The 15,272-nt window shown below is 40.2% G+C and overlaps 1 protein-coding gene across 8 annotated transcripts in view; it reads right to left on the bottom strand.

Annotated features, from left to right (window-relative positions):
• Positions 1-13,697, bottom strand: part of LOC125461244 (disks large-associated protein 4-like) — a 579,923-nt gene extending 566,226 nt beyond the window's left edge. For 7 of the 8 annotated variants that reach the window (XM_048549769.2, XM_048549768.2, XM_059652770.1 and 4 more), the window contains exon 1: positions 13,468-13,697. The gene's annotated coding sequence lies outside the window, so the exon portion shown is untranslated. Of the gene's footprint in view, positions 1-12,782; positions 12,800-13,467 lie in introns of those variants that run through there. The other variant, XM_059652768.1, reaches the window with a different exon arrangement.
• Positions 13,698-15,272: the final 1,575 nt, after the last annotated feature.

A 15,272-nucleotide genomic window follows, 5' to 3' on the forward strand; every position in this document is an offset into this window, starting at 1 on the left:
GAAAAGTACTGAAGAATAAAATCCAGATTTGTAAAGCAATCAAGGTTTAGCCAAACTGCCCTTGTGACAAAAGGCCACATTAAAGACTCAATTCAAAAAATATCTTCTTCACCTTCATGGGTCCAGACAATGACCTCCTCTGATAGACCCCAGCTCCGAATGCTTCCTCCAGTTATGCCTGGTGAAACCCCATGTATTTGGTCTAAAGCTGCAGTTTCACCTGGGGTCAAAGTATGGAATCCCCATGTTGGGCTTCTTAGAATGAATTTTCCACAAGACTCTTGACATGGTCATTTCAGTTAAGAGTTTAAGATTATCTGTCTGTTGGAATGCCCATTATTACCAGGTATATATTTTTTAAAATATATAGTACTTAAATGGTAAATTTACAAAGCAACTAACAATTGCCCTGATGGAGCTTGGTTCATACTAATTGATTAGTTATATTTATGGGGACTAACTCTGCTTAGTTTCGCTGAATATTGTTTCTTGAGTCCATGGTACTTTCTGTAAGGAGTCTTCATTTAAAGCTTCATATATGCACATGCTCTTAAGATCCTGTTGGAACTTCTGCTCCCTTCCTATTCTCTGCACATATACATGTGATACTGACATCATTACACATTCTCCCGACATCTCATCTCCCCCTCAAGTCTTCACTTTCCTTATGAACAGCTTCCCCTCACACTTCCTCTTTAAACTTAACAAGATTACAATTAATGCTGCTTTGACTAACATCCTTGATCCAGTTCCAGTTTCATGCACCCATCAGAGAATAATGATCAATGGATATTTTTTCGGCTGGAAGAAGGTTTATGTTGAGTTCCCTGGAGTTGATAGTGGGACACTGGCTTTTCCTGATATATATTAATTATCTGGACTTTAGTGTGCAGGGGACAATTTCAAAGCTTGCAGATAACACAAAACTTCAAAAAATTGGCACTGTGTGGAGGATGGTATGGAGCTCCACACATTTTGCAATTTTTGGATGTGTAGACTTCAAAAACTCTTCAATGATATCTATATCTGCCTCTTTTTTTGTGGGATTTATTTGTATCCTCAACTGTGTGACTGCTATTGCTGAACACTTCCCTCGTACATTATCAGTAGTTGTGTCATATCTCATTGGCTGCAATCTGAACTGTTGTACTTTGGCAACATCTTGGTTATTTCTTTAGAATTCAGACAAATGATCAGTTGTTTACTACCAGTTTCAGTGTTGAACTGTAAGCTCATTATATCACGTTCTAAGATTTCTGAACAAATCAGGTGTATTTTGATTTTTTCAGGAGATTTTCCCTTGTTGACCTTCTCATTCCCTTGTTAACAGAGATGTAGATATTTAAAATTTGTTCATGGGATGCTGACATTGCTAGATAGGCCAGCATTTGTTGCCCTTCCCCAACTCCACCAGGAGCAGGTGGTGATGGTGAGTTATCTTCTTGAACTACTGCATTGGCTGGGGTATAGGGGAACCCCTGTTGTGTTAGGAAGACAGTTCCAGAATTTTTATCCAGCAGCAGTGATGGAATGATGATAAAGTTCTGAATCAGGATGTGTGTGGCTTGTAGGAGTACTTGTAGATGGTGGCATTCCCATGTATCTGCTGTTCTTTCTACCCAAGTTGGTAGAGATTGTGAGTTTTGAAGGTGCTGTTGCAGGAGCCTTGGTGAATTACCATACTGCATTTTGTAGATGGTGCACTTTGCTGCCTTTCCCCTTCAGCATTGAAGGTAGTGAATATTGAAGGTGGTGGGTATGGTGAAAATTAAGCAGGCTGCTTTGACCTAGACGGTATCAAGCTTCTTGAGCGTTGCTGGACTTGCTTAATGGAAATGCAATTTATTGTCAAGAGGCAATAGTTAGATTATCTCTTGCTGGTGATGGTCATTGCCTAGCATGGATGTTATTGCCAATTATCACTCCAAGACTGGATGATGTCCAGATCTTGACACATGGTCATGGACTGCTGCAGTATCTGAAGTGTTGCAAATGGTGCTGAACATTGTACAGTCATCAACAAACATCCCTACTTCTTGACTTCATTTTCTGACCTTATGATGAAGGGCAGTCCATAACAATGCAAAGTAGTTGAAGGTGGTTGGGTTGAGGACAACACCCTGAAGAACTCTGCAGCAATGGCCCTGAATGTGAGACGTTTGACCTCCAACACTCACAACCATATGCTCAGAACAAAAATAAGCACAGATGAGAGCGTTCTTCTTGATTTCCACTCACATTTTGCCAGGGTTCCTTGATGTCACACTTGGTTGAATACTGCCTTGATGTCGAGAGCAATCATTCTCACTTCGTTTCTGGAGTTCAGCTGTTTTGTCTATGTTTCGACTAATGTTGTAATGAGGTCAGTAGGTGAATAGCCCTGGTGGAAGCCAAACTGAGTGCCAGTGACAGGTTATTTCTTGACAAATGCCACATGATAACACTGTCAATGACATTTTTATCACTTTAATGGAGAATAGCCTATCAATATTGCAATACGTCAGGTTGAACTCATCCTGATTTTTTGAGCATAGGACATATTGGGCACCTATTTGGCAGATGCTGAGGTTGTGGCTTTAGTGGAACAGCTTAGATAGAGTCATGGCTCATTCTGGAGAACAGATCTTCAGTACTATTGCTAGAATATTGTCAGGGTCCATAGTCTTTGAATAATCCAGTGTCTTCAGGTCTTTCTTTCCATTATGTGGTATGAATCAATTTGGTTGAAGACTGGCTTCTGTGATGTATCATTTAGGCTCCCCAATTAGTTGGGGAATAAATGTCTGCCACTTACCACATGCATGCCGCAGACATTTGCCTCCTATCAGCAATTAGATTTACTGGTCAAGGTGATTATTCAATGGATTTTCCACTGCAATTACGTCAACATAGATGTGCTAGGCGTGCAGCATTATTAAAGGGTGGCATGTGGTTTACCAATATCCAACTCTTTCTGACAGGGTTTATACTAGTAACATCTTGCTATGAAGTATTTCATATTAGTAGGTGAATATTTAACTGAAAGAATAACATTATTTTCCTGTTTAAATTGTTGAAAAATTTCAATAGGTTCTTCTAAAAAATAATCAATTAATAATTTGATTAAATGAAATAATTTAAATGTAAGCCATAAATAGAAATATGAAGAAGTCATTTGAAAAGGAGTCACAAATAGAATTGAATAAGCACACTCTTGGTATTCTGTCTACACAGCTGATTGGCCAGACATTATAGCAATGCTATTGGAGTTGGAAGTCAAGTAGTTCTGAAGTTTTCTGGTTTGATTTCCATACCGTGCCAGGGCATATGGAGGGGAAGTGACAGCAGTGGAATAGCCTTTGCCTTGCAGAATAGGTTACAATGCTCTTGGACTGGTCATGAAGACATTAAAATCAAATGAGGGATGTTACTTCTGATCAAAGACATCTGTTGTGTTGGCATGAAGTAAAGCCAAGCTTAACACAGTAGTGGTCAGTCCACTGATGCCCAAGGTTAAATTTTCTGACCATACAGGACTATTGACAACTTGAGTCATATAATACATTTGTCAAACTGCATCTTAGCATCAGAAGGGATAAGATTATAAGTCATCTATGAATGCACATAATTTTCGAATAAACAACTTTACTCGTGAGAAAGATGTGTTCTAGATTTTACCTTCTAGATTTGTACTTGCAGGTACAAAAATTGAAATGTTTATGCCATTAAATTCAATCTTAAGTGTCGGCTCTAAATTGCCTGAAATCATTGGTCAAGAATATACTTCACTAAAGGAACTCACCTTGAGGGTTTAAAAGACATAGTGATAAACTAGGCGAATAGGTAAAACTGTAGTAGATGGAAGTAACTGCAAGCAAGGGAAGCCATGGCGGCTCACAGCACCAGGAATCTGTGTTCAATTCAGCCCGTGTCACTATGTGGAGTTTGCACATTCTCCCTGTGTTTGCATGGGTTTCTGCCAGGTGCTCCAGCTTTCTCCCAGTGTCCAAAAATGTGCAGATTGCTCGGATTAAGTGTGGGAAATGGAGTCTAGGGGTGGGGATCTATATTCTTCCATAAAAGGCAGCCATAAGTCTACCCCACTGCCACCCACTTTAAGAAAGCAAACAGTACACCACATGCCTATTGTCACATTGATGTAAAATAAAATAACCTGTATTTGAATAGCATCTCAACACCGCAGTAAAATAATTATGGCTTAACTGCTTTCAGGATACTGATATCAATGACACGGAACATGGTCTCAAGTTTGCAAAAGTACTGTTCCTGTAAATTATGCTGTGAATGTAACACCACACTGAGTATAATACTGCGTTATCCTTCAGCCTAACTGTCTCCCCAGCAATTGATAGGATTCTCAAAGGAAAAGGTTTAGTGCTGCATTAGTACTGCATCATGGATCCAAAAACAGAAGCAAACTGGATGACTTCCCTCATGCTCATAAATCCGTCCAGCACCTGCCTGCCTCCCTGCATCCCACAACTGGCCTTTGATTGATAACACTCAAGTACCCCATCTGTGAAGTGGGCAGAGATAAAATAATTCCCTTTTCCCAAAAGAAAACAAACTGAAAATTTTCTATGCCATCACACACCTATGTCAACAGACAACAAAGGTGTCCATCACCGCTCTACCATCCTCAACCCAGCCCATCGCCATCACTCTCAGTAAAACATTTCTACAATACTCCTCCCCATTTTAGCTGGAATTGACCCAAGCTGCATCCACTCCCTCACTTGAAAGGAGCTTCCTGAACTGAAAATTCACGCTTATACATGCCTGTCACTGACAGAAACATTTCCACTTTAACGTGCATCTAAGCTACTTAACGAAAACACAATCCTTGAAGTGACTGGCATTAACCTTCAATGATCCACACTTTGCACATTGTCACCCATAGCTTCCTTTTGGACAGAAGGAAAGTAAACTCCTGCTTCTCTCCCTGGTTCAGATGAGATGAAAACAAGGAGTTTGTAATTTCATCCTTGTGGTACCAAATAAAAGGGACTCAATCTTCCTTTTTTTGTGAAATTTGTTCAGACCTGTGCTGAGCATTTACCTTGGATAAACTACATTATAATATATTCACATATCCATTTCTGTAGGAGGTCAAAGAGAGGTTTTAGTATGTTACCTCAGTATCCTGATTAAAAATTATATTGTCAATTACAAACATACTTTCTGTCATGGAAAATTCGGAAAGTATAAATGTGCGTCCAATAAGATTCACATCAATTCATGTTCAATGTTAATAATTCCATTTGATTAAAGATAGCTAGAAAAAGAAGGAAAGTTTGAGTTTCAGGAAAATGGTTAATAAAACTTTCAAAACTGAAACAGAAGGTTCATGAGGAAAATACTAGTCAGAGAAGAAAAACAGAAAAAAGGCAATGAGTTAGAAATAACTCAAAGGACTGCTGCACCCATGCAAGATAACTCACCAAATGAATTTTTTAATGAATCAGAAAAAGAATGAGTCAATATTCTAAAAATGGACTCCAGTTGAGTGGCATGTTTGTGAATGCACAAAGCATCTTAAACAATGTTAATAACTGTGGTGCATATGATTGAATGGTATGATGGGTGTATAGCTAACAATTGAACAGAACTGGGAACAATATTCTTTATTATAACATGTAATGCAAGAGACACAGAGTGATATTATCAATTAAGAGTTCTATCATCGTGCTGGAGCATAACGATATCAAAAGGATTGTTTTAAGACCAAGTTTTAAAGTTTATACAAGAATTAGGAACAGACATTTCTTGTTTGTAATATGAAGTCAAACAACAGTGAAAATAAGAGAGCAAAGGAGATTTGCAGCCATCTCAGGGAAGTGTTCCAAAATAATCTAAGAAAATAAACCTGACTGGTTTTAATTACACTATGTTAAACTGGAGTAAAACTAATACATGTGGTTGAAGTAGAAACACAATTTGAAAAGGTTCCAACTTTCCGGATCAATATATTTCTTGTCAAAGGAAACATTTGACTTAGTCCAGAGAAAGTACATGGGGCCTGAAAGTACCTGATATCAGAGTTGGAAAATAGTTGCTAAATGGTGACCATAACATGATTAGCTTCAAAGTACAGACAGATGAAAAGGAACCTGGACCAAATGAACTGGGCAAAAAAGTTCCAAAAGCTAGTCTTCAGATCAGCATTAGAAAACATTCAAATATGAACAAGAATAGAAATTTAAAATAATCCTGTGAAAAAATATTTGGGTGGTTTAAACTAGAACATTCCATGGATGAACAGATTAAAGTTAAATTAAAATGTAAAAGGGGTTGTGACGGTGAAGCAACAATTTTAAGGATAATCATGAGGAACTTGGGAAGTGAAAAGGTGAAAGGGAAAAGATTGGAAGAGCTGGAAGAAATATAAAAGACTATCAGATAATAATACATGAAGCAGTTGGAGCTTTGACAAGCATGCAAAGTAAGTAGTCACCTTCATGCTGCTCTCTGGTCAGAGATGATCAGTGGTATTTTAACCTGTGGGTCTCCATGCCTGAAGCAAGGGGAAAGAAGTTGAGAAGAAGAATCCTTTACGATAACCTCAGCCAGTGCAGAAATTGAACCAACACTGTTAGCATCAGTCAGCATTGCAAAACAGGTTTTCAGCCAACTGAGCTAACAGCCTATAAGCATGATGAAAATAAAAGAATATTATAAAAGAGGCAACGCTGTTCAGGAAGCAAGGACAATGTTCAATTATGAAGGATGAATGATTGTCGGTGAGATTAACTAAATATCTTGCTTCCACTTTTGTAAATTAAGATGGAAGTGAGAATGAAGTTTCCTCAGAATGGATGGGAAACCTCATTAGAACTAATAGTATAAACATAAAGAAAAAATAAAACTCAAGGAACCCAGGCCCTTGGGCTCTCATGGAATGCAGTCACATCTGTTGAGAAAAGTTGAAGAAAATAATTCTGGCCTCTTTATTATGGAATTTGTACTATAGGAGCAATGAGTAATTCAAGAAGCACACTTGTTGTTTCAAAAAAAAATGTATCTAAGTAACCAAGGATGTTAGCCAAATGACAACTTTGAACAATCTCTTAGCATCCATACTTAAGACAAAATTAATAAACATTAAAAACAAAATTGACAGTATTTAAAGGTTTTTTCAAGCTAAGATATTTTTAGCAATGTTAATATTTCTGATATGAACCTGTAAATAAAGATAATGCAGATGATGTGTATTTGGAATTTCAGATACCTGTGCTAAGGTATCACAAAAGATGCTTATTAGAAAATTCAATGAATACCATTTATGAGAAAATGTTGCAACATATAAGGGAGGCTGGCTGATCATTAGGAAATAATGATTAAATGGTTCAGAATGAAAAAGAGCTTGAATCAGTGCACCCCATTAGTGAATGCTGGATCCATTTCTGCTCATCGTACACAACCTAATTAAGATTGTTCCATGTTTGATAGTCTCTATTCTTCCAGGAAAACAGGAAAGATGATCCTTTTGATGCATTTTACCCCATTAACCCATACAAACCGAGATAGCAAGTTGAAAAGCTGGATGAACACAGCAGGCCAAGCAACATCAGAGGAGCAGGAAGGCTGATGTTTTGGGCCTAGACCTTCAAAAAAATCTCAGATTCTCCAGCATCTGCAGTTCCTACTATCTCTGAACCTATGCAAACCTATTGTTTATTAAATGAACTTGAAGTGGCCAGAGTAGGAAGATTTCAGATCTAAATTTTATTTGTTTCCCTGTAAGCTAAATATTTATTTCTTTTGTAAATAGTAATTGTCAATTTATCTCAAATTATTTACTGCACTTGTAGAATGTGCTGTTCCTTTGTCTCTTTGAGTGACTGACAACATGTAATCACTTTCTGTCAGAAAACAGCCACATTTCTAGTGTTCTGGGAGTCTGTCAGTCGGCCAGCTTCATGGTAATTTAAGTGGGTCCAAGCCAATCTTTCCTGTGTGTGCAGAGAAAATATGAACAACTTAGAACCAAAACAGAAAGCACCGGAGAAACACAGCAGGTTTTGCAGCATCTGTGGAGAGATAAACAGTTAATGTTTCGAGTTCAGTGGCACTTTCTCAGAACTGAAGGCAGTTGAGAAGTGCTCAAATTTATGTCAATGAGGGAGGTGTGGTAGTGGAGTTGGGGAAAGGTGTGCGATGAATAAATAAGTGATAAAGGGAATTGCATACAGTTGAAAATAAGTTGGCAATGCTGGGAGCAACTCATACAAGAGTGAACCTAGGTGCGTGAGGAGTAGGGTAACATAGCAATAAAATGTGAGGCTGGATGAACGAAACTCCTCCCTCCAGACCAACCTCAGGGAAATCTTCGGTCCACCTCCCCCTCTCTCCCTATTTATTCCAGAACCCTCACCCCATCCCCCTCTCTGATGAAGGGTCCAGGCCCGAAACGTCAGCTTTTGTGCTCCTGAGATGCTGCTGGGCCTGCTGTGTTCATCCAGCCTCACATTTTATTGTCTTGGATTCTCCAGCATCTGCAGTTCCCATTATCACTGATACAATTTTAACCTCACTGCGAAGCATCTTCCAGGGATGCCTAACCTGAAGAAGTTACCCTCCTCCCTCCGGACCAACCTCAGGGAATCTCACTCCCATTGCAACTCTCTTGTCTCCATCTTCGGTCCGCCTCCCCCCTCGCCCTATTCATTCCAGAACCCTCACCCCATCCCCCTCTCTGATGAAGAGTCCAGGCCCGAAACGTCAGCTTTTGTGCTCCTGAGATGCTGCTGGGCCTGCTGTGTTCATCCAGCCTCACATTTTATTGTCTAACATACATGGAAAGGGGTGTTCAAGCACTGAAACTGTTAGCAGCAATTTTGAATCTTAATGACTGTTCGATATCTGGGTGGAAGAGGAGGTGTTGTTCCTCCAGCTTGCATTGTGCTTTGTCACACTGCAGCATGTCTGAGACAGAAAGTTGGCCAGGGAACACTATGGTGTGTTGAAGTGGCAGGCAGCTGGGAGCTTCAGGTCATTCTTAGGGACAGAGTGTAGTTGTTCAGCAAAACAGTCACCTAATCTGCAAATTGCCTCCTCAGTGTAGAGGAGCTCCCATTGTGAGCAGTGAATCCAGTACAGCAGGGTGAATTAAGTTTAGCTAAATTTCTGCTTTACCTGGAAGTTCTGTCTGTAGTCTTGGATAAAGAGATTGCAGGCGAATGGGTAAATGTCGCACCTTGTAATTGCATGGGAACATACCATGGGGATGTAGGGAGGTGCTTGGAGTCAAGGAGCATGGATCAAGGTTTCCCAGGTGGAACAGTCCGTGCGGAATGCTTACAAGGGAAGTGAGGGGAATGTGATAATGGGAACTGCAGATGCTGGAGAATCCAAGATAATAAAGTGTGAAGCTGGATGAACACAGCAGGCCAAGCCACATCTCAGGAGCACAAAAGCTGACGTTTCGGGCCTAGACCCTTCATCAGAGAGGGGGATGGGGTGAGAGTTCTGGAATAAATAGGGAGAGAGGGGGAGGCGGACCGAAGATGGAGCGAAAAGAAGATAGGTGGAGAGGAGAGTATAGGTGGGGAGGTAGGGAGGGATAGGTCGGTCCAGGGAAGACGGACAGGTCAAGGAGGAGATGAGGTTAGTAGGTAGGAAATGGAGGTGCGGCTTGGGGTGGGAGGAAGGGATGGGTGAGAGGAAGAATAGGTTAGGGAAGCAGAGACAGGCCGGGCTGGTTTTGGGATGCAGTGGGTGGAGGGGGAGAGCTGGGCTGGTTGTGTGGTGCAGTGGGGGAAGGGGAGATTTTGAAGCTGGTGAAGTCCACATTGATACTATTGGGCTGCAGGGTTCCCAAGCGGAATATGAGTTGCTGTTCCTGCAACCTTCAGGTGGCATCATTGTGGCACTGCAGGAGGCCCATGATCGACATGTCATCAAAAGAATGGGAGGGGGAGTTGAAATGGTTTGCGACTGGGAGGTGCAGTTGTTTATTGCGAACTGAGCGGTGGTGTTCTGCAAAGCGATCCCCAAGCTTCCGCTTGGTTTCCCCAATGTAGAGGAAGCCACACCGGGTACAATGGATACATTATACCACATTGGCAGATGTGCAGGTGAGCCTCTGCTTAATATGGAAAGTCATCTTGGGGCCTGGGATAGGGGTGAGGGAGGAGGTTTGGGGGCAAGTGTAGCATTTCCTGCGGTTGCAGGGGATGGTGCCGGGTGTGGTGGGGTTGGAGGGCAGTGTGGAGTGAACAAGGGATCCACGGAGAGAGTGGTCTCTCCGGAAAGCAGACAAGGGTGGGGATGGAAAAATGTCTTGGCTGGTGGGGTCGGATTGTAGATGGCAGAAGTGTCGGAGGATGATGCGTTGTATCCGGAGGTTGGTGTGTCTGGTTGTCTCTTCCTGCTGGAGGTGGCAGAAAGGGTGGCTAATGATCCTTTGGATGTCGCAGCTGGTGGATTAGAAAGAGACAACAAGGGGCACCATACCATTGTTGTGGGTGGGAAGAGAAGGAGTGGAAAATGGATTAGGTATGGCTGAGGGCCAATTCATTGTTAGTGTTTACTGCCTTTTTGGATATCAACTTACCAAATGCTGTTTCTGCATTCAATTTCAAAGTTCCTCTCCAGAATGCTTCCATTTTGATTCAAAATAATGAAATAAACTCAAACATCTCAAAGTAATTAAATATTATAATAAAATTACATACTATTAGTACTTCTACATTTGCCCCGTTTCATTTTGAACTCTATAACTACTGGATCTGTTGAGGAGAAAGTCAAAGCTGAGATTATGGCAGCAATACTGCAGTCATGCACTGAGCATTTTGTTCAGATAAAAATCCACCAAGTGTTGCATTAGGTTGCATGATTGTGTTTAAAGATAAGAGCATGAAGCATTGTGTGTTGATTCATACAGGAGCTTGCCAACTGGAACCCATTTAAATGAATGTCCATCAAAACACATAATCAAGTAAGCAACTGACATGGCTGGGTCTTTTACACTAACCATATCAACAATCAAAATAGGAGGTTTTGTCCAACAAACGAATCTAATGTTATGATTGTAAGCTATTGCAGAACGATACAACCAGTAGTTCAAATATTACAGAAGAACTGCATATCGTTTGACTGTTTTTGACACCAACCTTTCATTGATGTTCATGACCAACTTAATTTATTTTTAACTAAATTTAGTAGCAATTTCCGGCTTATAATCGGTGTTGATGCTCGTCCAGGCGCCCCACGGAGCTGAAGGATTTTCTCACATCCTAACCTCAGTTACTTGGTGGTGTGCAGCGGATTTGCTAATTCAACAACCGACTCATAAGGGCAGAGAACTGTACAAACCACTAGAGCCGACAGGGAAATTCGGGAGAATATTCACGGATGGCAGCAACTGTCTTTTTTTCCCCTGCTGCAAACTCGAGCATATTAAAATTCAGGTGATGATGGTTCATTCAAGTGGTGTGCAGTGAGCAGGCTCAAAGCTGCAGAACAGCGACAGAACAACAGTACAGTGTAAGGCTGCGGATCCCGTCGGCAACCTACCACCTTCCTCATTGCTTTTAAGTTTTGGGTGTAAGCCGGGACAACATCAAGCTTTGAAAAGGAAAGCTTTGAACGAACACACAACGCGTTTTAAACAATGCTATGTTTACTTTTTTTGGACAGAAGATTTGTCTTTTGTAATTCGTGCTGTTCAAACACGTGGAATAAGTCAACACCAGAGCCACGGTTAAGGAAGTAAATAAACTTTGGGGGCAACTGCATTGAGCCGAATAAAATGTGACTCACACAACAAGGATCGTGTTACGGGTGCATTAATAACACTTCCTTTTCAAGTATGAAGCCTATGTGTTGTTCATTAGAGAGAGGACAATTGTACACGGCACTCCATGAATTCAAATGGTAGCCGTGCTTATGCAGGGCGAACCCACAAGCTATCTTTGGAGGTCAGACGATCATTCTACTTTTTATGAGATGCTTTGCCCCTCAGATACTTTGTACGAGGTGGAATATTAGGTCGGGAACAGAAACAGCCTTGATGTCACTGCAGGTTAACAACGCTCAGATGCTGTGCTGCCAAATGATCAAATGTTAATTATTTCATCCTTTAATATGCACACGAAAACACAACTACAAAGAAGTTTAAAGAAAATACTTGGTGTATTTGAAATATGAAGCGCTCTCTGGTTATCCGAGTGTGAAGGCAGTGGAACAGATTTGGCTTTGAGGGTTGGCGATATTGACAAGAACAATACTCTAATTGTCTGGATGACGAACAAGTTGTGATCGCGTCCTTTTCTCCCAAAAAAAAGCCCCGCTTATATTTATAATTGTTGTTTAGATGTATAGCTAAATTATTTAATGAGAATTATTCTGCTCGCTGTAGTTTACACCAGAATCCTATCTGGTATCCCTTGTGGTGACACTTATAATGATTTTCCCAACAGATTAGAGCAGGCATCAACTTTGAAATGTTATGACAACTGCTAAAAAACATGATTGTTTAATTATCAGAAAAATGATCACACTGCTAAACCGTATGTATACCTAATGCTTACCTGTTTCATCGGGACCTCAATACCTGAATCTAAAAGCAATCAGGAACGAACATTACCTCTGGTATGTATCAGCTGAACAAATTGCTGTAATAGATTTTACCGGTTTACACTTTGACTAAGAACCTTAACTGCCAATATATTTTAAAAGTGCATTTAATATTAAAAAAAAACAAGCTTAGATTTTGCAAAATGACATTTTGTTTCATTCTAATCTTTAGGTGAATGAATAAAATATAGCAAAGCACAAACCTGTCAAACGTAGAGACAGAAATGGATGTTAAAACCTTTTCACTGAAGAAACTAATACAAATCTGTGATTGGTTTGTCGGGCGCAGTGGAAAACGCGGAACTGAAACCAAACGACCCAGCTACACAGCATGTTTATCAGGAGACCTTTTTTGAGGATGTATATCATCGCACTGAGAATAGTTACAATTAGGGGAGAATGAAACGATACATCAAGTATTATAAATGACAAGCTTGTGTTGTGAAGTGCTGCAATTTAAATCAACGCAACTCCAACAGAGTTATGATAATAATTTATTAGGCTACTGAATTTAAATGTCAAGACTGGCAATATTTACTCCTTGCGTCAGTCTGCTTTCATCTCGAAGAAAAACGTATTTCATGAGATATCTAATTCTACAATTCCTATTCATCGGCGAAGGCTCTCTTTAAAAAACGGGATTGAGGACTGATGATTAATAACTGTCAACATATAGCCAGGCAGAATACTTTAAGGACCAGGCTTTGTTCCAATGCTGCTTGTCCTGGTCTATGAGAAATCATTTTATTAAAATAAGCAAACAGCTGTGAATAGCGACTTGTTACTTTACTCAATAAAGTTGGAAGATGTTTTGGTATTTTGAAGAAAAAGCAGATGACAGAGACTGGATCTTTAAATCATTTAGTTACATTAAAAATTAACACTCACCTCCTCTGAAAAGATGAATCACTGATGAGGCCCTGGGTTCTGCTCATTTAATCCTTGATAGCTCGTTGACCAACGGGCACTATTTCCTATTCTAAATATTTTGAATTATTGTATTGTAGTAACTGTTAGCTCCATGATGCTGGGAATTACGAAGCACATTCTTCCAGGCACCACAGCCTGCTTTGGGCTGACAGTGATGCTGCGGCAATGAGAACCTCCCGAGAGTACGATCAAACATACAGGGGGTTATTGGGAGGGAGGGGGGTGGTGGAGGAGGAAGAGGAGGAGGCAAAGCCGGCTGTTGTTAACACCAGACATGGATTGCACCCTGGCAGGGATTTAATTTCGCACACTGTATCCCTGTTGTTTCTTTCCGAGCCGCCTTGCAAGCTTCAGACACAACAGCCGAATAAGGATTGAAAAAGTTACTGATTTGCTCACTTCCATCTCTGTGGGAATTGAAACTTTTTGTTTAAATCCGAAGAAGTATAAGCAGTGTTTTAAGAGATTCGTGCAGCAGACGGTTCAGTACCCATTTCCGCACTCCCCACTAATCCATATGAAGCAGTGTTCTGTCAATGCTATTGGTATCTGCTGCATTTTTACAAGGACAATTGATATCTGTGGCGCATAAATTTGAACGGCAAGCAGTAATTAGGGATTGATGAGTCAGTACCTTGTTTGCTAGAGACATAATGATTCAACTAGAATAATCACTTCCAGGATTTTAAAATAGGTTGGAACGACGTGTACAAATACAAGATTGAAACAAATTAATGGATTGGTACAGAAATGCGTATTGCTACTAGCTATGAAGCTGACCCACATAGTTCAAAAGGGCTTCAAAACAACAAATGGAACCAGGTAGCATTGGACATCACTGTCAGGCACTAGTGCCAAAAAACACACCGACATCTGTCAATACAAGGCTCTGAAGGAGCCAACATTCAGAATGAATAGCAAGAAAATGTTCAGGAAAGCTGGGTAGGGAGACACACAACTTTGCGAGGATTTCTACCCACACATTGTGCCTAATTTATCACTTCTCCGACACGTGACATTTAAAAAAATTTCAAAGAAAATGTTTCAACCAAAGGCAAGGTCTGAAATGAATACAAAAACACCAATAATATTTTAGTCTTCCCTGTTCTTATTTAAATTACATTATTTAAATGTTTTCCAAGCAATAGCTTATAAACAAATTGAATATCTCTGCATAAGTATCAATGAAATATTTGTTTTTAATTATTTTGAACTAGTCAAGTGTTAAATATTTACCCATAATATGCAGTGAAATGTTTTAGCTGAATGCATTTGCCCAGAAGGAATGATAAGATTTGTTCTTTGCATTTTTAAAAAGGTATATGTTATTCCTGGCCCATTTTAGATTTAACTTCTGAAATACAAAAAACATTTTAATGTTACCATTGACCAGCAACTGAATTCGGTTGGCCAAACAAGTGCTTTGGCTGTGTGAGGAGGCCGGAGTTTAGGAATTCAGCAGCATTTAATTTAGCTGCTGAATCCCCTGAGTTGCCTGCACAAAGCACAAGTCATGAGTTTAATGGAATACTCCCCACTAGACTGGTTGAGTGCAGCTTCAACAAAAATTAAGAAATTTGATGCAATCCAGGAAAAAGCAACCACATGACTGGCATCTCATCGAAATTCACTCCATCTGACTCCAATGCACAAGAACAGCAATGTGTACCATCTACAAGATAGTTTGCAGAAATTCAGCAAAACTGTTTCAACAGCAACCCTTCAAATCCACAGCTATAGCTATTTAGGAGGACAAAGACAGC

The sequence above is a fragment of the Stegostoma tigrinum genome, chromosome 19, assembly GCF_030684315.1.
Source record: "Stegostoma tigrinum isolate sSteTig4 chromosome 19, sSteTig4.hap1, whole genome shotgun sequence".
Classification (NCBI taxonomy): domain Eukaryota; kingdom Metazoa; phylum Chordata; class Chondrichthyes; order Orectolobiformes; family Stegostomatidae; genus Stegostoma; species Stegostoma tigrinum.